At 45.1% G+C, this 26,312-nt stretch overlaps 1 protein-coding gene and 2 pseudogenes across 1 annotated transcript in view; 2 read left to right on the top strand and 1 right to left on the bottom strand.

Moving 5' to 3' along the window:
* TRIP13 (thyroid hormone receptor interactor 13) overlaps positions 1 to 26,312 on the top strand; it is a 436,692-nt gene that overhangs the window by 368,207 nt on the left and 42,173 nt on the right. The window lies entirely within an intron of this gene.
* On the bottom strand, positions 7,261 to 7,379 carry LOC134930604 (5S ribosomal RNA; annotated as a pseudogene).
* On the top strand, positions 10,977 to 11,095 carry LOC134930512 (5S ribosomal RNA; annotated as a pseudogene).

Raw genomic sequence — 26,312 nt, 5'->3', positions numbered from 1 at the left:
AGATTTTGTGCCCGAACGAGAAGGGTGCAATCTAGGTGGCTCTCCTGAGCTGCTTAGAGTAAAAGTTTAAATAGGTTTTTTTATTTTCAGTGAGACCTGCTGGCAACAGGCTCACTGCATCGAGGGACTAAGGGGAGAAGAAGCGAACTCACCTGCGTGCAGAGTGGATTGGGCTTCTTAGGCTACTGGACATTAGCTCCAGAGGGACGATCACAGGCCCAGCCATGGATGGGTCCCGGAGCCGCGCCGCCGGCCCCCTTACAGAGCCAGAAGAGTGAAGAGGTCCGGAAAATCGGCGGCAGAAGACGTCCTGTCTTCAATAAGGTAGCGCACAGCACCGCAGCTGTGCGCCATTGCTCTCAGCACACTTCACACTCCGGTCACTGAGGGTGCAGGGCGCTGGGGGGGGGGGGCGCCCTGGGACGCAATGAAAATACCTTAAATGGCTAAAAATACATCACATATAGCTCCTGGGCTATATGGATGTATTTAACCCCTGCCAGTTTTCCACAAAAAAGCGGGAGAAAGGCCGCCGAAAAAGGGGCGGAGCCTATCTCCTCAGCACACAAGCGCCATTTTTTCCTCACAGCTCCGTTGGAGGAAGGCTCCCTGACTCTCCCCTGCAGTCCTGCACTACAGAAACAGGGTAAAACAAGAGAGGGGGGGCACTAAATTGGCATATTAATATATACAGCAGCTATATTAGGGAAAAACACTTATAAGGTTATCCCTGTATATATATATATAGCGCTCTGGTGTGTGCTGGCAAACTCTCCCTCTGTCTCCCCAAAGGGCTAGTGGGGTCCTGTCCTCTATCAGAGCATTCCCTGTGTGTGTGCTGTGTGTCGGTACGCTGTGTCGACATGTATGAGGAGGAAAATGGTGTGGAGGCGGAGCAATTGCCTGTGTTAGTGATGTCACCCCCTATGAAGTCGACACCTGACTGGATGGTCTTATGGAAAGAATTACGTGATAGTGTCGGCACTTTACAAAAGACTGTTGACGACATGAGACAGTTGGCAAATCAGTTAATACCTGTACAGGCGTCTCAAACACCGTCAGGGGCTATAAAACGCCCGTTACCTCAGGTCGATACAGACACTGATACGGACACTGACTCCAGTGTCGACGGTGAGGAAACAAACGTATTTTCCAGTAGGGCCACACGTTACATGATCACGGCAATGAAGGAGGTTTTGAACATTTCTGATACTACAAGTACCACAAAAAAGGGTATTATGTGGGGTGTGAAAAAACTACCCGTAGTTTTTCCTGAATCAGATGACTTAAATGAGGTGTGTGATGAAGCGTGGGTTTCCCCCGATAAAAAACTGCTAATTTCTAAAAAATTATTGGCATTATACCCTTTCCCGCCAGAGGTTAGGGCGCGTTGGGAAACACCCCCTAGCGTAGATAAGGCGCTCACACGCTTATCAAAACAAGTGGCGTTACCGTCTCCTGATACGGCCGCCCTCAAGGAACCAGCTGATAGGAAGCTGGAAAATATCCTTAAAAGTATATACACACATACTGGTATTATACTGCGACCAGCAATCGCCTCAGCCTGGATGTGCAGTGCTGGGGTGGCTTGGTCGGATTCCCTGACTGAAAATATTGATACCCTGGACAGGGACAATATATTATTGACTATAGAGCATTTAAAGGATGCATTTCTATATATGCGAGATGCACAGAGGGATATTTGCACTCTGGCATCAAGAGTAAGTGCGATGTCCATTTCTGCCAGAAGAGGATTATGGACGCGACAGTGGTCAGGGGATGCGGATTCCAAACGGCATATGGAAGTATTGACGTATAAAGGGGAGGAGTTATTTGGGGTCGGTCTATCGGACCTGGTGGCCACGGCAACGGCTGGAAAATCCACCTTTTTACCCCAAGTCACCTCGCAGCAGAAAAAGATACCGTCTTTTCAGGCTCAGTCCTTTTGTCCCCATAAGGGCAAGCGGGCAAAAGGCCACTCATATCTGCCCCGGGGCAGAGGAAGGGGAAAAAGACTGCAGCAAACAGCCTCTTCCCACGAACAGAAGCCCTCCCCCGCTTCTGCCAAGTCCTCAGCATGACGCTGGGGCCTTACAAGCGGACTCCGGCACGGTGGGGGCCCGTCTCAAGAATTTCAGCGCGCAGTGGGCTCACTCGCAAGTGGACCCCTGGATCCTGCAGGTAGTATCTCAGGGGTACAAATTGGAATTCGAGACGTCTCCCCCTCGCCGGTTCCTGAAGTCTGCTTTACCAACGTCTCCCCCCGACAGGGAGGCGGTATTGGAAGCCATTCACAAGCTGTATTCCCAGCAGGTGATAATCAAGGTACCCCTCCTACAACAGGGAAAGGGGTATTATTCCACGCTGTTTGTGGTACCGAAGCCGGACGGCTCGGTGAGACCCATTTTAAATCTGAAATCCTTGAACACTTACATAAAAAGGTTCAAGTTCAAGATGGAGTCACTCAGAGCAGTGATAGCGAACCTGGAAGAAGGGGACTATATGGTGTCTCTGGACATCAAGGATGCTTACCTCCATGTCCCAATTTGCCCTTCTCACCAAGGGTACCTCAGGTTTGTGGTACAGAACTGTCACTATCAGTTTCAGACGCTGCCGTTTGGATTGTCCACGGCACCCCGGGTCTTTACCAAGGTAATGGCCGAAATGATGATTCTTCTTCGAAGAAAAGGCGTCTTAATTATCCCTTACTTGGACGATCTCCTGATAAGGGCAAGGTCCAGAGAACAGTTAGAGGTCGGAGTAGCACTATCTCAAGTAGTACTACGACAGCACGGATGGATTCTAAATATTCCAAAATCGCAGCTGATTCCGACGACACGTCTGCTGTTCCTAGGGATGATTCTGGACACAGTACAGAAAAAGGTGTTTCTCCCGGAGGAGAAAGCCAAGGAGTTATCCGACCTAGTCAGGAACCTCCTAAGACCAGGCCAAGTGTCAGTACATCAATGCACAAGGGTCCTGGGAAAGATGGTGGCTTCTTACGAAGCGATTCCATTCGGCAGATTCCACGCAAGAACTTTTCAGTGGGATCTGCTGGACAAATGGTCCGGATCGCATCTTCAAATGCATCAGCGGATAACCCTGTATCCAAGGACAAGGGTGTCTCTCCTGTGGTGGTTACAGAGTGCTCATCTCCTAGAGGGCCGCAGATTCGGCATTCAGGATTGGGTCCTGGTGACCACGGATGCCAGCCTGAGAGGCTGGGGAGCAGTCACACAGGGAAAAAATTTCCAGGGCTTGTGGTCAAGCATGGAAACGTCACTTCACATAAATATCCTGGAACTAAGGGCCATTTACAATGCCCTAAGTCAGGCAAGACCTCTGCTTCAGGGTCAGCCGGTGTTGATCCAGTCGGACAACATCACGGCAGTCGCCCACGTAAACAGACAGGGCGGCACAAGAAGCAGGAGGGCAATGATGGAAGTGGCAAGGATTCTTCGCTGGGCGGAGAATCATGTGATAGCACTGTCAGCAGTGTTCATTCCGGGAGTGGACAACTGGGAAGCAGACTTCCTCAGCAGACACGATCTTCACCCGGGGGAGTGGGGACTTCACCCAGAAGTCTTCCACATGATTGTGAACCGTTGGGAAAAACCAAAGGTGGACATGATGGCGTCCCGCCTCAACAAAAAACTGGACAGATATTGCGCCAGGTCAAGGGACCCTCAGGCAATAGCTGTGGACGCTCTGGTAACACCGTGGGTGTACCAGTCAGTGTATGTGTTCCCTCCTCTTCCTCTCATACCAAAAGTACTGAGAATCATAAGGAGAGGAGTAAAGACTATACTCGTGGCTCCGGATTGGCCAAGAAGGACTTGGTACCCGGAAATTCAAGAGATGCTCACGGAAGACCCGTGGCCTCTACCTCTAAGAAAGGACCTGCTCCAGCAGGGACCATGTCTGTTCCAAGACTTACCGCGGCTGCGTTTGACGGCATGGCGGTTGAACGCCGGATCCTGAAGGAAAAAGGCATTCCGGAGGAAGTCATCCCTACCCTGATCAAAGCCAGGAAGGATGTAACCATACAACATTATCACCGTATTTGGCGTAAATATGTTGCGTGGTGCGAGGCCAGGAAGGCCCCTACAGAGGAATTTCAACTGTGTCGTTTCCTGCATTTCCTGCAAACAGGACTGTCTATGGGCCTCAATTTAGGGTCCATTAAGGTTCAAATTTCGGCCCTGTCAATATTCTTCCAAAAAGAACTGGCTTCTGTTCCTGAAGTTCAGACGTTTGTCAAGGGAGTACTGCATATACAGCCTCCTTTTGTGCCTCCAGTGGCACCTTGGGATCTCAATGTAGTTTTGGGATTCCTAAAATCACATTGGTTTGAACCACTCACCACTGTGGACTTAAAATATCTCACATGGAAAGTGGTAATGCTGTTAGCCCTGGCTTCAGCCAGGCGTGTCTCAGAATTGGCGGCTTTATCCTATAAAAGCCCTTACCTAATTTTTCATACGGACAGGGCAGAATTGAGGACTCGTCCTCAATTTCTTCCTAAGGTGGTTTCAGCATTTCACTTAAACCAGCCTATTGTGGTGCCTGCGGCTACTAGGGACTTGGAGGATTCCAAGTTGCTGGACGTAGTCAGGGCCCTGAAAATATATGTTTCCAGGACGGCTGGAGTCAGAAAATCTGATTCGCTGTTTATCCTGTATGCACCCAACAAGCTGGGTGCTCCTGCTTCTAAGCAGACGATTGCTCGTTGGATTTGTAGTACAATTCAGCTTGCACATTCTGTGGCAGGCCTGCCACAGCCAAAATCTGTAAAAGCCCATTCCACACGGAAAGTGGGCTCATCTTGGGCGGCTGCCCGAGGGGTCTCGGCTTTACAACTTTGCCGAGCAGCTACTTGGTCAGGGGCAAACACGTTTGCTAAATTCTACAAATTTGATACCCTGGCTGAGGAGGACCTGGAGTTCTCTCATTCGGTGCTGCAGAGTCATCCGCACTCTCCCGCCCGTTTGGGAGCTTTGGTATAATCCCCATGGTCCTTTCGGAGTCCCCAGCATCCACTAGGACGTTAGAGAAAATAAGAATTTACTTACCGATAATTCTATTTCTCATAGTCCGTAGTGGATGCTGGGCGCCCATCCCAAGTGCGGATTGTCTGCATTACTTGTACATAGTTATTGTTACAAAAATCGGGTTATTGTTGTTGTGAGCCATCTTTTCAGAGGCTCCTTCTGTTATCATGCTGTTAACTGGGTTCAGATCACAAGTTGTACGGTGTGATTGGTGTGGCTGGTATGAGTCTTACCCGGGATTCAAAATCCTTCCTTATTGTGTACGCTCGTCCGGGCACAGTATCCTAACTGAGGCTTGGAGGAGGGTCATAGGGGGAGGAGCCAGTGCACACCAGCTAGTCCTAAAGCTTTTACTTTGTGCCCAGTCTCCTGCGGAGCCGCTATTCCCCATGGTCCTTTCGGAGTCCCCAGCATCCACTACAGACTATGAGAAATAGAATTATCGGTAAGTAAATTCTTATTTCATTCATTCAGATCTAGGATGTTACTTTAGTGTTCCCTTTATTTTTTTGAGCAGTGTATATATATATATATATATATATATGCACAAGAAAATAGTACAGCGCCACTTGTGAAATTAAAGTCTCAGTAAGGCTATGTAAACGTTAAAAGTTTCACCACACAAAAAATACTAAAAGCCCATTTTCCCTTATAAAAAGGTGTCAGCCAAACCCTAAAAATACAACAATGGTATAATGTTGTTAAAAATACATAAAACAGGGGGGATAGGGATACCGGCGACTAATGTGGCTAAAAGACCGTGTTTTAAAAAATGTTTTTAAAAAAATTGAAAGCCAAAAAATATATAAAAGCAAAAAGTTTCTAATACATGAGAGTAAAAAATGTTTGTAGTAAAAACACAGATTTCATATAAAACAAAGTACAAAAACATAAAAGGATAGGAAATTAACTTAACTTGAAAACACTGGGTGGTCAGTACAGGCCCAACGCGTTTCTTCTCAACAGACTTCTTCAAGGGGTAGGGACAGAATGAAGCTGTATGTCTATTTATACCCATATCACTTAGGTATGAGGTGATGACATCATAATGGATCATGTGATATGATCTGACAATAAGCACTGAAAGAACGTACAAAGCTCATTTTAAAACATATCATGGGTGGGATCCTCATCTTGCATGTCCATTATTGGTGAAAACGAGTTAGAAACAGTGTAAATAACGTTTAAAAACGTCCAGAATGCGGACGGGAGTCATTTCCGCCACAGTTCCGATGACTGAGGACTCCATTCGTCACTTCCGCCCCACTTCCGGCGGCGATCGCGCATGCGGCGGCTCCCGGCTTCCTGGATCTCAATGCGCATGCGCCCACGGGTGTTCTGTGTTGCTCATAGAGAGGGATGTTTTGTCTCTTCCAGCTCACTCGGGAAGAGTCCATTTTACGTGGGTTTCTTGCCATATATTTCAATGAGGCTGCGGCGGCCATCTTTAAGTAGTCATGCAGACATTCCCAGAACACAGGCCACTCGGTTCCCATGGCGACATGTTGCATATATGGAATAATAAAAAACAAATGATAGAATCACCATAATATAATATAAATATTCAAATAAATGCATAGTTTTCATGGCTGCAGTTAAAAGTAGACAGTCATAATAAAAAATAGACATAAGTCATTTAATATATTTTACAGTGCCAGTGCAGTGAAAGTGAATATCTTTAAGTGTCATATCATAAAAGGTGATATTGGGCTCATCTAGAAGTAGATAGTGATGCCCGTGAGGGAATTAACAATATAATAAATATATATATATATATATATATATATATATATATATATATATATTATCAAGAATAAGGAGAGCGCACCGGTGAATGGTAATAAAAGGTAACACTTTACTATGTAAATATCCACGTACATGAAAGTTAAAATTGATGCACTTAGCCAGTCCTCCGATAACTGTCGCCTCGGGCTGAACCTTCTGCTGGCGGCGTATTTTTCACGGAGAGACCGTCTGCTCTGTTCCAGACTGGAGACCGACTTCGTCTGCAGATGCAAGCCACGCCCAACGCGTTTCGTCACTATGGGAAATCCCACATATATATATATATATATATATATGTAAGATAGGTGCAAGGGAACGGGAGTGTGTAAATGGTAATCCAATGTGTTAGAATTAATTAATATCAAATGGGTGACAATAAAATACTGCAGTGCTTGGTCAATTATTTATTGGTGCTCGTCTGTCATCATTACAGTACCTGATCTTCCCAGGTAGTCTCCTTCCCTGGTATTGGTCAGGCCCGAACACTGCTTAGCTTCCAAGATCAGACGAGATTGGGCGTACCAGCGTGGTTTGACTGTATGTGAATTTTAACAGACATCAAAGTGCCCAAGACCCGGTTAAAAAAAAATTTGATTCAATAAGAGTGCTTATCAATAGGTCGATATGTATTATGCAACAACTGTTATCCTTACAGTACCTGATCTTCCCAGGTAGTCTCCCTCCTTGGTACTGGTCAGGCCCAGACACTGCTTAGCTTCCAAGATCAGGCAAGATTGGGCGTACCAGTGTGGTTTAACTGTACGCGGATTCAAACAGACACCATGATAACAAAGACCTGGTATTTTGAAACACTTGTTTAATATTTTTTAAAGTGCAAAACGTGTCTTATTGGATGACGTGGAATACAAAACAAGAAGGAAAGAAAAATGGTATGCAGAGGATAAGAGGAGTAGCGGATACTGCACCTTATAAAAAAGGTGCAATTTCATATCCCTCGTTCAGGCCAGCTGGATGTAGAGTACGCAACTGGAAGATCCAGTAGATTTTACGTCTGGAAAGTTTATTAACGAGGTCCCCTCCTCTTTCACCCAGGACCACGTGTTCAATAGCCTTGAACGTAATTTCCTCTGGATTGGAATCATGTTGTACCGCAAAATGTCTGGAAACTGCATGGCTCTCTACTTCGTTTTTTATATTTCTTATGTGCTCCTGGATCCGTAATTTCAGGGGTCTTTTTGTCTTTCCCACATATTTCATTTTACAGGTACATTCCAAAAGGTAAATCACAGATGTTGTATTGCAGTTCATAAAGTCCTTTATGTTGTATTCCTTTTTATCATCCGTATCACTAAATGTTTTCCTGTTTCGATGTAAGTATCTGCAGATGTTGCACTTTCCGCATTTATATGATCCTGTACATTTCAGGCTCGTGGTCTGCAATGCTTCCTCTCTTAGCATACTTGGTGCAACAATGTCCTTCAAATTTCTTGATTTTTTTGAATATGAGTTCAGGTTGTGGCGGTAGAATCTCCTTAAGAACCGGGTCCATTAAAAGAATGTTCCAATGAGTTCTGAGTGACTTCCGTATTATTTTCTCATGCTGACTGTATGTGGTAATGAAGGCGACCGAGTCTTTTTTCTCCTCTCTGGTTTTATACGTTAATAATTCCTCTCTGTTGAGGCTTCTTGTCTTTCCAAGAGCTGCATTTAGAATGGGCTCAGGGTAACTTTTATCTTCAAATCTTTTTCTGTAGACTTCAAGGTGGTCATCAGTCTTTGGAGCTAGTGCAATTCCTTTTTATCCTTGAGAATTGGGATGCCGGGATATTGTTCTTCCACCTTTCCAGGTGGTTACTGTGATAGTGCAAGTAACTGTTCATGTCCACTTCCTTGATAAAATTTCTCGACGTGACCCTCCCATTCTCTCCAGATAAAATCAGATCCAGGTACACCACAGATCTACTATCGACAGTTGAAGTAAAAGCAAGGTTCAAGTCGTTGGTTCCCAGAGTCCTGAGGAAATCATTAAAAGTTTCTGTTGAGCCTTCCCAGATGATTAAAATGTCATCAATGTATCTTTTCTACAATACCACATTCTCCTTAAAAGCTCTTGAGTTGTAAACATGTACATTTTCCCAACTTCCCATAAACAAGTTGGCAAAACTCGGGGCAAACGTTCCCATTGCTGTACCGCAGCATTGTAAGTAAAACTGGTTTAAAAATGTTAAATAATTATGACTGAGGATAAAATGCATAAGATCACATATAAAATCCCTGTGGGTGCCAGTGAGGGAAGGGTCGCTTTCCAAAAACTCCCTACATGCGGATATGCTTTTCGAATGCTCAATACATGTATACAAAGATTGGACGTCTACAGTCGCCCAAATGTATGAGTCTTTCCACTCCACCGTTCTTATTATATTAGGTACTGATGTAGTATCTTTCAAAAAAAGGGATCGGGTCGCTTACCGCAAACTTGTCGGAGTATGTCGATGTGTTTTTAAAGAAACATGTGAAGGAGCTTCCATCTTTTTTGAAAGATACTACATCGGTACTTAATATAATAAGAACGGTGGAGTGGAAAGACTCATACATTTGGGCGACTGTAGATGTCCAATCTTTGTATACATGTATTGAGCATTCGAAAGGCATATCCGCATGTAGGGAGTTTTTGGAAAGCAACCCTTCCCTCACTGGCACCCACAGGGATTTTATATGTGATCTTATGCATTTTATCCTCAGTCATAATTATTTAACATTTTTAAACCAGTTTTACTTACAATGCTGCGGTACAGCAATGGGAACGTTTGCCCCGAGTTTTGCCAACTTGTTTATGGGAAGTTGGGAAAGAGTACATGTTTACAACTCAAGAGCTTTTAAAGAGAATGTGGTATTGTACAAAAGACACATTGATGACATTTTAATAATCTGGACGGCTCAACAGAAACTTTTAATGATTTCCTCAGGACTCTGGGAACCAACGACTTGAACCTTGCTTTTACTTCAACTGTCGATAGTAGATCTATGGAGTACCTGGATCTGATTTTATCTGGAGAGAATGGGAGGGTCACGTCGAGAAATTTTATCAAGGAAGTGGACATGAACAGTTACTTGCACTATCACAGTAACCACCTGGAAAGGTGGAAGAACAATATCCCGGCATCCCAATTCTCAAGGATAAAAAGGAATTGCACTAGCTCCAAAGACTGTGATGACCAACTTGAAGTCTACAGAAAAAGATTTGAGGATAAAAGTTATCCTGAGCCCATTCTAAATGCAGCTCTGGGAAAGACAAGAAGCCTCCACAGAGAGGAATTATTAACGTATAAAACCAGAGAGGAGAAAAAAGACTCGGTCGCCTTCATTACCACATTCAGTCAGCATGAGAAAATAATACGGAAGTCACTCAGAACTCATTGGAACATTCTTTTAATGGACCCGGTTCTTAAGGAGATTCTGCCGCCACAACCTGAACTCATATTCAAAAAAACAAGAAATTTGAAGGACATTGTTGCACCAAGTATGCTAAGAGAGGAAGCATTGTACAAGACCCCGAGCCTGAAATGTACAGGATCATATAAATGTGGAAAGTGCAACATCTGCAGATACTTACATCGAAACAGGAAAACATTTAGTGATACGGATGATAAAAAGGAATACAACATAAAGGACTTTATGAACTGCAATACAACATCTGTGATTTACCTTTTGGAATGTACCTGTAAAATGAAATATGTGGGAAAGACAAAAAGACCCCGGAAATTACGGATCCAGGAGCACATAAGAAATATCAAAAACAAAGTAGAGAGCCATGCAGTTTCCAGACATTTTGCGGTACAACATGATTCCAATCCAGAGGAAATTACGTTCAAGGCTATTGAACACGTGGTCCTGGGTGAAAGAGGAGGGGACCTCGTTAATAAACTTTCCAGACGTGAAATCTACTGGATCTTTCAGTTGCGTACTCTACATCCAGCTTGCCTGAACGAGGGATATGAAATTGCACCTTTTTTATAAGGTGCAGTATCCGCTACTCCTCTTATCCTCTGCATACCATTTTTCTTTCCTTCTTGTTTTGTATTCCACGTCATCCAATAAGACACGTTTTGCACTTTAAAAAATATTAAACAAGTGTTTCAAAATACCAGGTCTTTGTTATCATGGTGTCTGTTTGAATCCGCGTACAGTCAAACCACACTGGTACGCCCAATCTCGCCTGATCTTGGAAGCTAAGCAGTGTCTGGGCCTGACCAGTACCAGGGAGGGAGACTACCTGGGAAGATCAGGTACTGTAAGGATAACAGTTGTTGCATAATACATATCGACCTATTGATGAGCACTTTTATTGAATCAAAACATTTTTTAACCGGGTCTTTGGCACTTTGATGTCTGTTAAAATTCACATACAGTCAAACCACGCTGGTACGCCCAATCTCGTCTGATCTTGGAAGCTAAGCAGTGTTCGGGCCTGACCAATACCAGGGAGGGAGACTACCTGGGAAGATCAGGTACTGTAATGATGACAGACGAGCACCAATAAATAATTGACCAAGCACTGCAGTATTTTATTGTCACCCATTTGATATTAATTAATTCTAACACGTTGGATTACCATTTGCACACTCCCGTTCCCTTGCACCTATCTTACATTATATATATATATATATATATATATATATATATATATATATATATATATATATATTTTATATATATAATTTATTATATATTTTTTATATTGTTAATTCCCTCACGGGCATCACTATCTAGATGAGCCCAATATCACCTTTAATGATACAACACTTAAAGATATTCACTTTCACTGCACTGGCACTATAAAATATATTAAATGACTTATGTCTATTTTTTATTATGACTATGTCTACTTTTAACTGCAGCCATGAAAACTGTATTTATTTGAATATTTATATTATATTATGGTGATTCTATCATTTGTTTTTTATTATTCCATATATGCAACATGTCGCCATGGGAACCGAGTGGCCTGTGTTCTGGGAATGTCTGCATGACTACTTAAAGATGGCCGCCGCAGCCTCATTGAAATATATGGCAAGAAACCCATGTAAAATGGACTCTCCCCGAGTGAGCTGGAAGAGACAAAACATCCCTCTCTATGAGCAACACAGAACACGCGTGGGCGCATGCGCATTGAGATCCAGGAAGCCGGGAGCTGCCACGATCGCCGCCGGAAGTGGGGCGGAAGTGACGAATGGAGTCCTCCGTCACCGGAAGTGTGGTGGAAATAACTCCCGTCCGCATTCTGGACGTTTTTAAACGTTATTTACACTATTTCTAACTCGTTTTCACCAATAATGGACATGCCAGATGAGGATCCCACCCCTGATATGTTTTAAAATGTGTTTTAAAATGAGCTTTGTACGTTCTTTCAGTGCTTATTGTCAGATCATATCACATGATCCATTATGATGTCATCACCTCATACCGAAGTGATATGGGTATAAATAGACATACAGCTTCATTCTGTCCCTACCCCTTGAAGAAGTCTGTTGAGAAGAAACGCGTTGGACCTGTACTGACCACCCAGTGTTTTCAAGTTAAGTTAATTTCCTATCCTTTTATATTTTTGTACTTTGTTTTATATGAAATCTGTGTTTTTACTACAAACATTTTTTACTCTCATGTATTAAAAACTTTTTGCTTTTATATATTTTTTGGCTTTCAATTTTTTAAAAAACATTTTTTAAAACACGGTCTTTTAGCCACATTAGTCGCCGGTATCCCTAGCCCCCCTGTTTTATATATATATATATATATATATATATATATATATATATATATATATATATATATATATATATATATATATAGAAAAAGTGTCCACAAAGTGGGGATGCACTCTCGCTGTATAAGTACCAATCAATCAGAAACAATCACATGTCACCGTAGTTTTTAATGTTGACGTTTCGGCCTATTGATAGGCCTTTCTCAAGACCGGTGATACAGCATGTCAAATATTCAATGATAGTAGTAGAAAAGATAAATATCTGCAAAGACAATAATCACAATCAGAATTACAAGCCTCACCGGTCCCTGGGAAACCACACACCACAATATGGAAAAAAAAGTTTTTATTTAAAATTCTGATAAAACTGGGTGTGTACACTATATAAAGTTATCACCCTGGTGAATCACCTCCACCTAATCAATTGTTGATGACCCATACCTGTAACATATCGTCCGCCTTATACAATATCAATTGCATATGATATTACAATTGGACAACTCTGACAGGCCACACAGGACTTATTGTCCATACCACTAAAACACACAAGGAATACAAATATAATTTGAAATTACCACTCTACCAACACCAACTGGTGTATCATCAAATTTATACATAAACAAAGAGACTTAAAAGTTACCTATTAGACAGCCATCCTCACACCTGGATGCAGCCAAGGATGTAGTAATTCACAATGCTGCAAGGAGGTCCAGGGTTAATTCATATCCAAAATTAGTCTTCAGAACAACCCACAATGTAATAATCAACTTACTCAGAACTGGAGACATCATGCGTGTAGCTGCATGACTCTCCTGACTACAGAGTGAATTTAAATAGCGTGCCGGCCGGAAGTGACGCGGTGCTGGGGGAAAAAACCATCAGGTCCTCAGGACTGCATAAACCAACCACCCACAGCTGCAACCCCCTCCAAAGACACGGGCCAAGAGCCAGCCCGAGTCACGCTGTCCCCACACATCACCAGACACCGCCGGCAACGACACCCGCAGGTCGGAGACCGGCCGCCACATCACCCTGCGTTCCACCAAGGCGGAAGTGACGTGGCGGTGCGTTCCACAGCGGCGAATACGCGACCGGAAGTCGCGTCGCCGTGCGTTCCATCAGGTCGGAACTATGCTTCCAAATGCGTTCCACAGCAACGTGGGCGCCGTCATGTTCGAGCCCCCCTCACAAGCAGACTAGCTACATTATCAACATATTACAAATCTGGTTCTACGGCCATCAACAGGAAAAATTCAACTCTAAAATAAATATGCCACATGGGGAATATATATATATATATATATATATATATATATATATATATATATATATATATATATATATACATAAGGAATCCTCAGGTACAATTAATAGGGGTACCATATATGTCTCAAATCAAAAACGGTCCTAATATCCATTAACTGTCTGACGTTGACAATAAAGCCTCCGTCATTCGACTGACCATATACTGGCAAGTTAGTATTCAAAGACTGACTCCTGTGGTTAGTCGCCTGATTGGAAAAAGTACCCATATTCAATGATTAAATAACCTGCATATATGCAGAAGGTGTAGTCAACCAAGGACCGGTAAGTTCACAGAAAGTGCGAACCATGTATGCATACTATCCCTTATTGAAACAAAATAAACAAATACATAAACTCAAAAAAAAAATTTTTATATAAAATGAAAAATAGTGAATAATAAATGATAAAAAAATTATAATTTTTTTTTTAAGATGTACTGAACCACTATGTACTTTAAATATTATACACAGGAATATATCAGGCATCAGTATTTATACTATCACCCCAATATAGTTATAACATGAGTGACCAAATCACCAGTGTTTACAGTCACTGATGGTTAAGCGTAACACCTACAGACCACCCTCCACCCAATCAGTACCCAGTACAGGGGTCTATAAAAATACATTGAGGGGATTACCCTCATTAAGGCCTCTTGGAGTCACGGTGTCTAGAACATGTATCCAATAGCTTTCACGGCGTTTAAGGGCCAATGTTCTATCGCCCCCGGTGGATCTCGGTGGTATCCAATCTATAAGCCTACATTTCAGGCTTGCTACCTGATGTCGTGCCTGCAGAAAATGCCGAGCCACCGGTTTGTCGGTCTGTCCAGTCTGCAATGCTGTGTGGATGGATGACCTGTGATTTGCCATACGGTCTCTAAAGTTCCGTGTGGTGAGCCCAACATAGCATAATCTACATGGACATTTGAGGAGGTAAATCATTGTGGTCCAATTTACAATGTAAATGGTACCTCATTTTAATTACTCTTCCTGTATGGGGATGGTTGAAAAAGGACCCAGTCAGCATAGATCGACATGTGGTACAACTACCACAGGAGAAACATCCTGGTCTGGCCTGCATCACTGTATTAGAGGTCCACTTCCCTGTAGGCTCCCTAGGAAACAGTGTGGGCCGCAATATTTCTCAATTAGTCGATCAGGAATATACTCATAGGAACAAAAAGTAAATAATATTATTAAAAATATATATTGTTTACTAAAGAGGTTTAGGATCCAGATGATAGTGCAATATTGTAATACTGTATATATAGGTAATATTATTGTATGTAATTAATAAATGTTATTCTGAAATGCGGGTTGGAGGCATTGATTATATTAATCCTAATGGCTGCTTGGTATTTACCTAAAGTTACATATTTATTGCCTTGGAGATATTATCTGAATGTAAGTGACGTTTAAAAATTCTTTTTAATGATTAATACTTGTCAGCTAATAAGGATGTGATTTGATTAGGGCGTCCAATTCCGCTATTCAGGTAAAATGAATTGTAATCATGTAGAACATCACGGGTCTGAGCTATAAAAGAGGACCACAGCGTCAGGTACTCCAGCCTTCTGACTAAGTCGATGACGAAACGCGTTAAGGCGGAGTCAACTGACGCTTGCACTCCCTGGGGCTGTTGAATCCCGAAGTCCACGGCTGGTGTGTTCCTACTCGCGGCCCTCCAGCGGCAGACGGCGGGGTGAGGATTCCAATACGGACTAGTTGACTTCTGGTTCCAGCCTTTGCCGGGAGATCATTGTGAAATCATGTGGTAACCAGCCCACACTGGTTGCCTTTCGGTACGAGTTGAATCTCATTGTGTACGTTTGTTCATGTTATTTTATTAAATACTTTTATGCACTATGGAGCGCCCCCTTTATATGCTTTTTTAACAGATACATTACATCCGTGGGAATTCGGATTGACCAAAGGGGAGCAGCGGTCCTTAAAAATCTGAAGGTGGACCTAGTGAAATTTTAAGCATTAATTTTAATGCACTTGATTTTGCAAGCACATTTGTGGTTTTTAATGTCTATTTGTACTTCAAAGTAACAATCAGCGCTTGTTTCTGTCTATATTTGTTATATATATTTTTTTTTTTATTATTTTTTTTTTTGTGTATTCTTACTGTGTTCTGCTTCAATATGGTAGTCAGCCATCTCAGAATGCTGATATCAATGTGTGGGAGAGTTTAGAGCCCTCCTGATTGGGGGCTATCAAAAGTATGATGTCTGATATGTCCTCTTAGCTCACTGCAAATGCAAATAAGACTCCCTGCTCTGGGCTCCTTTACGATAAAGGACCCGGCAGATAGGAAATTTGAGACCACTGTGAAATCTATTTACATTGCTGCAGGTGTTGCTCAAAGGCCGGTCATTGCAGGTTGCTGGATGACGCATGCAATTCATTCCTGAGCTAATCAAATGAAGGAAGATTTTTCGGGTGATATGACCTTAGTTAATACTGTTACTTTCCTGAATCACAATCAGGACATGGCAAGAGTCCTCTGACCCCCTTAAAAAGATTGGCCATATTAATGCTAGGACCACGGCTATGGCTGTGTCTGCGCGCAGAGCCCAATGGTTGCATCAGTGGATTGCTGATGCTGACTCCAAACATAATGTGGAATCTCTTCCCTTCACAGGTGAATGGCTCTTTGTAGGTGAATTGGACGCATGGATTTCCAAAGCTACTGCTGGAAAATCCATGTTTCTCCCTTCGTGGGCTCTGCCTGCTAGACGTACCTGCCCGGGACGTCTACTCAGTCCTTTCGGTCCTCCAGATTTCGATCTAGGGCCAGAGGGGCCTCAAACGCAGCTAGAGGCTCCAGAGGTAAACTTAAGAAACCAGCAGTTGCCGGATCTCAGGACCAGAACACCAGTTCTGCTTCTGCAAAGACTTCAGCATGACGGTGCCCACCCACCCCGAGGGGATATCATAGTGGGAGCAATGTTACGTCACTACAGCTGCATCTGGGACGGTTCCTACCAAGATGCTTGGGTAAGGGACCTTTATCTCTCAGGGTTACAAGCTGGAGTTCGACGATACTCCTCCCCAACGATTTTTCAAATCCTAGTTGGTCCAATCTCAGGTCATTGTTCCAGTACACCTTCTACAACAAGGGCAAGGTTACTACTCCAGTCTGTTCGTAGTACCAAAACCTGACCGTTCTGTGAGACCCATTCTGAATCTGAAGTCCTTGAATCCTTACCTGATGGTTTTCAAATTCAAGATGGAATCTTTGAGAGAGGAACAGGAATTCCTGGTGTCCCTGGATATCAAAGACCCTTACCTACATATCCTAATCTGGCCTCCCCATCAGGCCTATCTGAGGTTTGCCCTGCTGAACGATCACTACCAGTTTCAGGCATTGCCCTTAGGCCTATCTACAGCTCCGAGGGTGTTCATGAAGGTGATAGCGGAAATTATGTTTCAACTCGGGGTCCAGGGAGTCAATATAATTCCATACCTGGACGATCTCCTGATAAAAGCAAGCTCCAGGGAGCTTCTATTGCTCAATATAGATTGCACTATCCAACTTCTGTCACACCACGTGTGGATCCTCATTCTGCAGAAGTCCCACCTGGAACCGTCTCAACGGCTCCTGTTTCTGGGAATGCTACTGGATACTGTAGCTCAGAAAGTATTCCTCCAAGATGAAAAAGAACACTTCAAGAAATGGTTTGCATGGTGCTCCGACCTGCTGGAGTCTCTATTCATCTTTGCATAAAATTGTTGGGAAAGATGGTGGCCTCGTACGAGCCAATTCAATTCTGAAGGTTTCCTGCCAGACCGTTTCAATTGGACATCCTGAACAAGTGGTCCGATTCCCATCTTAAGATGCACCGGAAGATTCGGCTGTAACCCCAGGCCAGGATCTTTCTCCTGTGGTGGCTACAGTTTTCTAACCTGCTGGAAGGTCGACACTTTGAGATTCAGGATTGGATCCTCCTTACGACGGATGCGACTCTTGAGAGAATGGAGAGCTGTCACCCAGGGGGTGCAGTTCCAGGGCAGGTGGTCTGCCCAAGAGGCCCTACTTCCTATCAACATTCTGGAACTTCGGGCTATCTACAATGCTCTGATTCAGGCATCCCCTCTACTCTGGGATCAGGCGACCCAGGTGCAGTCGGACAACGCCACAGCGGTGGCATACATCAATCGACAAGGAGGGACAAAAAGCAGGACCTGCATGTGAGAAGTGTCAAGACTACTCCTCTGGGCAGACAGAAATGCAAGAGCACTGTCTGCGAACTTAATTCCGGGAGTGGACAACTGGGAAGCGGACTTCCTAAGTTGCCACAACCACCATCCGGGGGGAGTGGGGACTACACCCTCAGGTGTTTCAGCAAATCATGGACAGGTGGGGATGCTCACAGATCGACTTGATGGCCTCTCGTCTCACCAAGAAGCTTTGCTGCTTTTGCTCACGAATCAGGGACCCTTAGGTAAGTGCAGTGGATGCGCTGACATTGCCTTGGCCTTACCAGCTGGTCTACCTGTTTCCTCCGATTCCGCTGATCCCAAGGGTGCTCAAGCGGATCAGAAATCAAAGAATGGAAGCAATCTTGATTGCCCCGGATTGGCCCAGAAGAACGTGGTACGCGGCTCTTCTGGACATGCCCGTAGAGGACCCTTGGCCTCTACCACTAAAAAGTGATCTTCAACAAGGACTGCTCGTCTACCCGGACTAACGGCGGCTTCGTTTGGCGGCATGGAAGTTGAGCGGAACATCCTAGCTCACAAAGGGCTTTCTAAAAAGGCCAATGCCACTATGGTGCAAGCCAGAAAACCTGTGATGTCGAAACACTATCATCATATCTGGCAGAGAAACGCACATATCCCTCTGCAGAATTCAATTTGGGAAGGTTCCTACGATTCCTGCAGGCTGGATTGGATAAATGCTTACGTCTGGGATCCATTAAGGTCCAGATTACAGCTCTTCCCATCTTCTTTCAGCAGAAGTTGGCTCTCTTGCCAGAAGTTCAGACCTTCTTGCAAGGGGTGCTTCACATACAGCCTCCATTCGTGCCGCCTACGGCACCTTGGGATCTGGATGTAGTGTTACGTTTTCTACTGTCCCCCCGGTTTGAACCTCTGACGACAGTAGAAGATAAGTACCTCACGTGGAAACTGTGATGTTACCGGCCCTGGCTTCTGCTGGGCGTGTCTCTGAATTGGAGGCCTTGTCGTGCAAAAGTTCATACTTGGTCTTTTACGAGAACAGAGGGGAGCTCAGGACTAGACAGCAGTTTCTGCCGAAGGTGATCTCCACGTTTCACTTGAGTCAACCTATCGTGATTCCGTCCAGTTCTGACACTTCTGCTCCTCCTGAGGCACTGGATGCTGTGCGAGCCTTGAAAATTTATATCAAAAGGACGGCTCGGATCAGAAAAACGGATTCCTTGTTCGTGCTCTATGATGGGCAGAAAAAGGGTTGCCCTTCTAAGCAATCCATTGCTTGTTGGATTAGGCTTACTATCCAAAAGGCCTGTGTGTCGGCAGCCTAACCGGTTCCACAGTATCTGAAGGCCCACTCTACAAGATCGGTGTGCTCTTCCTGGGCAGCTGCACGTGGATTCTCGGCCCTGCAACTATGCCGAGTTGCCACCTGGTCGGGGAAGAACACTTTTTGTGAAGTTCTGCAAGTTTGATGACTAAAGAGGATACCCAGTTTGGGCGGGCGGTGCTGCAGATGTCTCTGCACGTTCCCGCCCGTTCTGGAAGCTTTGGGACATCCCCATCGTATTAATCTGTCTCCAATATCCCATATGGATGATAGAAAAAATAGGATTTTAAATACCTACCGGTAAATCCTTTTCTTGTAGTCCATAAGGGATATTGGGCACTCGCCTCTGTGCAGTGACTTTCTGCAGGTTCTCTGTATGTGTTCCTGTTCAGCTGTTGCTGTTAATGTTGCCAGCTGTTGATAGCTAAGTTATATATTGGTGTGCTGGTGTGAAATTTTCACCACACTTTTTGTTATGTTCCTTCTCCTTCGGGCACTGTTTACCTATAACTGAGCTGTAGAAGAAGGCATAGAGGGGAGGAGCCAGCACACCCAGCTGAAGAAATTTAAAGTGCACTGGCTCCTTTGGACCCGTCTATACCCCATCGTACTAATCTGTCCCCAATATCCCTTATGGACTACGAGAAAAGGATTTAAAATCCTATTTTCCAATATTAATTCAGAGTTGGCTACGGCTAAGCAAGAAAGGCAAGCCCTGAAACAAACTACGGACACGTTTATGGTAACTGCTGCCGACCACAGACAGGCTCTTCAGCCCCCCCTGTTGGTCTCTCACAAATGCACTCTCCCTCAATTGTTACAATCTGAGTGATTCTGAACTAACTTTATGAGGGAGAGGCTGAGGTGGACCAGGATGATTACCTGTCCCCGGGTGTTGAAGCCCTCATTTATGCCATTAGAGAGGAGCTTAATATCCCTAATAAGGAGGAAGAGCAGGCAAAGGAATTGTATTTTAATGTTAAGCCAAAGTCCTCTGTAACCTTCCCGGTTTCTAAAGAATTAGATTCCCTAGTTAGGGCATCATGGAATATCCTGAAAATAAATTTTTCTCATACATCCTAGAGGATGCTGGGGTCCACTTCATGACCATGGGGTATAGACGGTTCCGCAGGAGCCATGTGCACTCTTAAGACTTTTCAATGGGTGGGAACTGGCTCCTCCCTCTATGCCCCTCCTCCAGACCTCAGTTTTAGAAATGTTTCCAGGCAGACTGGATGCACTCTAGGGGAGCTCTACTGAGCTTCTCTGAAAAAACTTGTTAGGTTTTTTGTTTTCAGGGATAACTGCTTGCAACAGTCTCCCTGCTTTGTGGGACTGAGGGGGCAGAAGTAGGAACCAACTTCCTCAAGAGTTTCATGGCTCTGCTTCTGGCTGACAGGACACCATTAACTCCTGGAGGGTACTGAACGCTAGCCGTGTCTAGATGCTCACTCCCACAGCACGCTGTCACCCCCCCTCACAGAGCCAGAAGTCAGAAGACAGGTGAGTAGAAGAAGACAGATCTTCTATCAAGAAAAGTGACTGCTGAGGTACAACGCGGCTGGCGGGAGCACAGCGCACCATTGCTGCCCACACACACAGGCACTGCAGGGCACGGGGGGGGGGGGGGGGCGGGGGCGGCACCCTGGGCAGCAAAAACACCTCTATAAACTGGCAAAAGGAGGCATAAGATGCCCAGGCACATCCCTACCCCCGCCAGTATAAATATTATGAAAAGTTTCTGAGGTAAAAGGGCGGAGCTTCTTCCTCAGGCAGCCAGCACACTGCTCAGTGCCATTTTCTGTCTCCTCAGGCTGCAGAGACATCGCTGGTCCTCCTTCACTTCTGACTACAAGTATCAAGGTGCAAAACGGGGGGGCCCAAGCGAATTTGGTGCTTTACAAGTGTGTTTTACTGTGTAAAAAGCGCTGCATGTCAGTGGGCATTCTGTGTTCACAGGCATTCAATACTGGCGCTGGGGTTGTGAACTGGCTGCTCCTAAACTGTGTCCCTCTGACAGATTTTACTGTTGTTCTGTCCCATATAAGTCCCAGTGTGTCTGTGTTGTACACGTGTGTAAGACATGTCAGAGGCAGGGAGTTCCTCTCCAGAGGAAACCATTTTAGGGACACAGAAGTGTAATGTGGTGGTAGTATGCATCATATCAATAGGAAATTAGATGTCTGAATCGCATGCTGAGTGCTGGAGAAAATCTGTGGAGGATGTGATTTTTCAGGGCTCTGTTCTTCCATCCGCAGGTGACCCTTCTGGGTCACATATGAGACCATTTGCGAATATTGTGAATACTGATACCGACACGGACACCGATTCTTGTGTCGACGATAGTGACTCCAGAGAAATAGATCATAAACTGGCAAAAAATATGCAATATATGATTGTGGCTATAAGGGAAGTTCTGGAAGTCACGGAAGCCACTCCTGTACCTCAGGAGAAGGCTTATTTCTATTAAGAAAATAAATCTAAGGTCACTTTCCCTCCTTCCCACGAGCTTAATACACTCTTTGAAGGGATGTGGGGGAATCCCGAAAATAAATTTCGTATTCCCAAGAGAATTCAGATAGCTTATCCTTTCCCGGTTGAGGACAGGAAAAAATGGGAGTCACCCCCTGTGTTAGACAGTGCACTGTCCAGGTTGACAAAGAAGGTAATTCTCCCTGCACCTGGCACGGCTTCACTAAAAGAGCCGGCAGACCGAAAGATGAAATCCATTTATGTTGCCAGTGGTACGCTGCTCAGGCCCACAATTGCTTGTGCGTGGGTGAGTCGCGCTATTGAAAAATGGTCAGAAAGCGTGTCATCAGAAATTGACACGATTGATAAAGTTGAGATACTCCTTAAGTTAGGGAATATCAAAGACGCTGCCGCATACATGTTAGAAGCGATGAAAGATATTGGACTCTTCAGTTCACAAGCCGCTACCATGACAGTATCTGCTCGGCGGGCGTTGTGGATTCGCCAGTGGAACGCGGATACAGTTTCCAAAAGAAATGTGGAGGCTCTCCCATATAAAGGTGAGGCCTTATTTGGCGATGGACTGGATGCGTTAGTCTCGGCGGCTACCGCAGGCAAGTCAACATTTTTGCCCTCTGCGCCTGCACCGGCAAAAAAGACATATCACCTGCACATGCAGTCCTTTCGGCCCAGTAAATACAAAAAAGCGAGAGGTTCCCCCTTCTTTGCGGGTAGGGGAAAGGGAAAGAAGTCCACAACAGCTTCAGGTTCCCAGGAGCAGAAGTCTACCCCTACTTCTGCCAAATCTTCAGCATGACGCTGGGGCTCCTTTGCGGGAGGCCACTCGGGTGGGGGCACGTCTCAAACTGTTCAGCCAAGGTTGGATTCTGTCTGGCCTGGATCCCTGGGTGTTGCAAATAGTGTCCCAGGGATACAAGCTGGAGTTTCAAGACGTTCCCCCGTGCCGATTTTTCAAATCGACCTTGTCAGCTTCTCTTCCAGAAAGGGAAGCAGTAACAGCGGCAATCCAAAAATTATGTCAGGATCAGGTCATAGTCCTGGTACCTTTGTCACAACAAGGGGAGGGGTTTTATTGAAGCCTTTTTGTAATTCCGAAGCCGGGCGGCTCGGTCAGACCGGTCCTAAACCTGAAAAATCTGAATCTCTACTTGAAACGATTCAAGTTCAAAATGGAATCACTGAGGGCAGTGATTTCCAGTCTGGAGGAGGGGGACTACATGGTGTCTGTAGACATAAACGATGCTTACCTGCATGCTCCCATTTATCCTCCTCACCAGGCTTATCTGAGATTCGCGGTTCAGGATTGCCATTACCAATTCCAGACGTTACCTTTCGGTCTCTCCACGGCACCGAGGGTATTCACCAAGGTGATGGCAGAGATGATGGTTCTCCTGCGTCAAAAAGGAGTCAACATAATTCCTTATCTAGACGATCTCCTGATAAAGGCGAGATCCAGGGAGCAGTTGTTACAAAACATCACACTCTTCTAAAACCTCACACTCTTCCTGTCAATACTCCAACAACACTGTTGGATCATAAATTTATCCAAAGTCACAGTTTGAACCAACGACAAGATTGTCTTTTCTCGGGATGATTCTGGACACACAAGTTCAGAGAGTATTTCTTCAGGTGGAAAAGGCTCTGGAAAGCCAGAAAATGGTAAAACAGATATTGAATCCATCGAGTGTGTCGATCCATCAGTGCATTCGGTTGTTGGGGAAGATGGTGGCGGCCTACGAGGCCATACAGTTTGGCAGGTTCCATGCCAGGGTATTCCAGTGGGACCTATTGGACAAGTGGTCGGGATCCCACCTACACATGCATCGGAAGATAATCCTGTCGTCAAAAGCCAGGATTTTGCTCCTGTGGTGGCTAAATCCTACTAAAGGGATGCAGGTTCGGGATTCAGGACTGGGTCCTGGTAACCACGGATGCAAGTCTCCGAGGCTGGGGAGCTGTCACTCAGGGGGAAAGCTTCCAAGGAAAATGGTCAAGTCAGGAAGCCTGCCTTCACATAAACGTGCTGGAATTGAGAGCCATTTACAACGGCCTTCAACAAGCGGTACATCTTCTTCAAGATCATTCCGTGCAGATCCAGTCGGACAATGTAACAGCAGTCACGTACATAAACAGGCAGGGTGGAACGAAAAGCAGAGCGGAAATGGCAGAGGTGACGAAGATACTCCTCTGGGCAGAAAGACATGTAAAGGCTGTGTCGGCAATTTTCATTCCGGGAGTAGACAACTGGGAAGCAGACTTCCTCAGCAGACACGATCTCCATCCAGGAGAGTGGGGCCTCCACCAAGAAGTCTTCGCAGAGGTGACAAGTCTTTGGGGAGTTCCTCAAGTAGACATGATGGCATCTCGTCTCAACAAGAAGCTTCAGAAATATTGTTCCAGGTCGAGAGACCCTCAAGCAATAGCAGTGGATGCGCTATTGGCCCAGTGGGTGTTCCGGTCGGTGTATGTCTTCCCTCCACTTCCGCTGATCCCAAAGTTGCTCAGTATCATAAGGAGAACAAGAGTTCGAGCAATCTTCATTGCCCCAGACTGGCCAAGGAGGGCTTGGTACCCAGATTTTCAGGAGTTGCTCATAGAAGATCCTCAGCATCTTCCTCTTTGCGAGGACCTGCTGCAGCAGGGGCCATGCGTGTATCAAGACTTACTGTGGCTACGTTTGACGGCATGGCTGTTGAGCGCTGGATCCTAGCCCGTAAGGGTATTCCCAAGGAATTCATCCCCACCCTTATTCAGGCCAGGAAAGGAGTAACGTCGCAACATTACCACCGTATTTGGAGAAAATATGTGTCTTGGTGTGAATCCAAGAAGGCTCCTACGGAAGAGTTTCAGTTGGGACATTTTCTCCATTTTCTGCAGGCTGGTGTGGAGGCGGGCCTCCGATTGGAGTCAATCAAGGTCCAGATTTCAGCCTTGTCCGTGTTCTTCCAAAAAAATTGGCCTCTCTTCCAGAGGTTCAGACCTTCGTGAAAGGGGTTCTGCACATCCAGCCTCCATTTGTGCCTTCATTGGCACCATGGGACCTTAATGTGGTGTTGCAGTTTCTTCAATCGGATTGGTTTGAGCCTCTACAAGAGATATAGTTGAAGTTTCTCACTTGGAAAGTTTTGATGCTTTTGGCATTGGCATCCGCACGGCGGGTGTTTGAGTTGGGGGCCTTGTCTCACAAGAGCCCTTACCTGATCTTCCATGAAGATAGGGTAGAGTTGAGAACTCGTCAACATTTTCTTCCGAAGGTGGTTTCATCTTTCCACATAAATCAACCTATTGTGGTGCCAGTAGTTACTGACACGTTCATTAAGTCAAAGTCTCTAGATGTGGTTAAAGCTTTGAAGATTTATGTCGCAAGAACAGCGCGAATACAGAAAACAGAGTCTTTGTCCTGTATGCTCCCAACAACATTGGGTGTCCTGCTTCCAAGCATACTATTGCGCGTTGGATCAGAAGTACGATTCAGCACGCTCATACTACGGCTGGATTGCCATTACCGACGTCGGTGAAGGCCCATTCCACTAGGAAGGTGGGCTCATCCTGGGCGGCTGCCCGTGGGGTCTCGGCATTGCAACTTTGCCGAACAGCTACTTAGTCGGGATCAAACACATTTGCAAAATTCTACAAGTTTGACACCTTGGCCGATGAAGACCTCAAGTTCGGTCAATCGGTGCTGCAGGGTCATCCGCACTCTCCCGCCCATACTGGAGCTTTGGTATAAACCCCGTGGTCATGAAGTGGACCCCAGCATCCTCTAGGACGTATGAGAAAACAGGATTTTGATACCTACAGGTAAATCCTTTTCTCCTAGTCCGTAGAGGATGCTGGGCGCCCGTCCCAGTGCGTACTTTACCTGCAGTTTTGTTTATTAGAGTTACACATGTTCTGTTTTATTAGTTTCAGCATGTTTGCTGTAATTGCTTCATGCCTGTTGGCGTGTGTTATGTTGAATGCCATGTTGTGCGGCATGGTTGAGGTGTGAGCTGGTATGTATCTCAGCATTAGTATTAAAGTAAAAATGTCCGTCTCCCTGGGCACAGTTCCTATAACTGAGGTCTGGAGGAGGGGCATAGAGGGAGTAGCCAGTTCACACCCATTGAAAAGTCTTGAGTGCCCATGGCTCCTGCGGAACCGTCTATACCCCATGGTCATGAAGTGGACCCCAGCATCCTCTACGGACTAGAAGAAAAGGATTTACCGGTAGATATCAAAATCCTGTTATTACCCCTAATCGGGTGTTAAATTCATTCCCTTTCCCTGTTGCGGATAGGAAAGTCTGGGAAACCCCGCCAACAGTGTATACCTCTGTGTCCTGGCTGTCACGTAAGATTGTTTTACCTGTACCTGGAGCTGTTTCCCTTAAAGACTCAGCTGAACGCAAAATTGAATCCACTCTTAAATTAATTTATACAGCAGCAGGTGTAGCCCAA

Source organism: Pseudophryne corroboree, chromosome 5 (assembly GCF_028390025.1).
Source record: "Pseudophryne corroboree isolate aPseCor3 chromosome 5, aPseCor3.hap2, whole genome shotgun sequence".
Classification (NCBI taxonomy): Eukaryota; Metazoa; Chordata; class Amphibia; order Anura; family Myobatrachidae; genus Pseudophryne; species Pseudophryne corroboree.
Note: the sequence above shows the minus strand (reverse complement) of the source record. Positions and strands in the feature narration are given on the sequence as shown.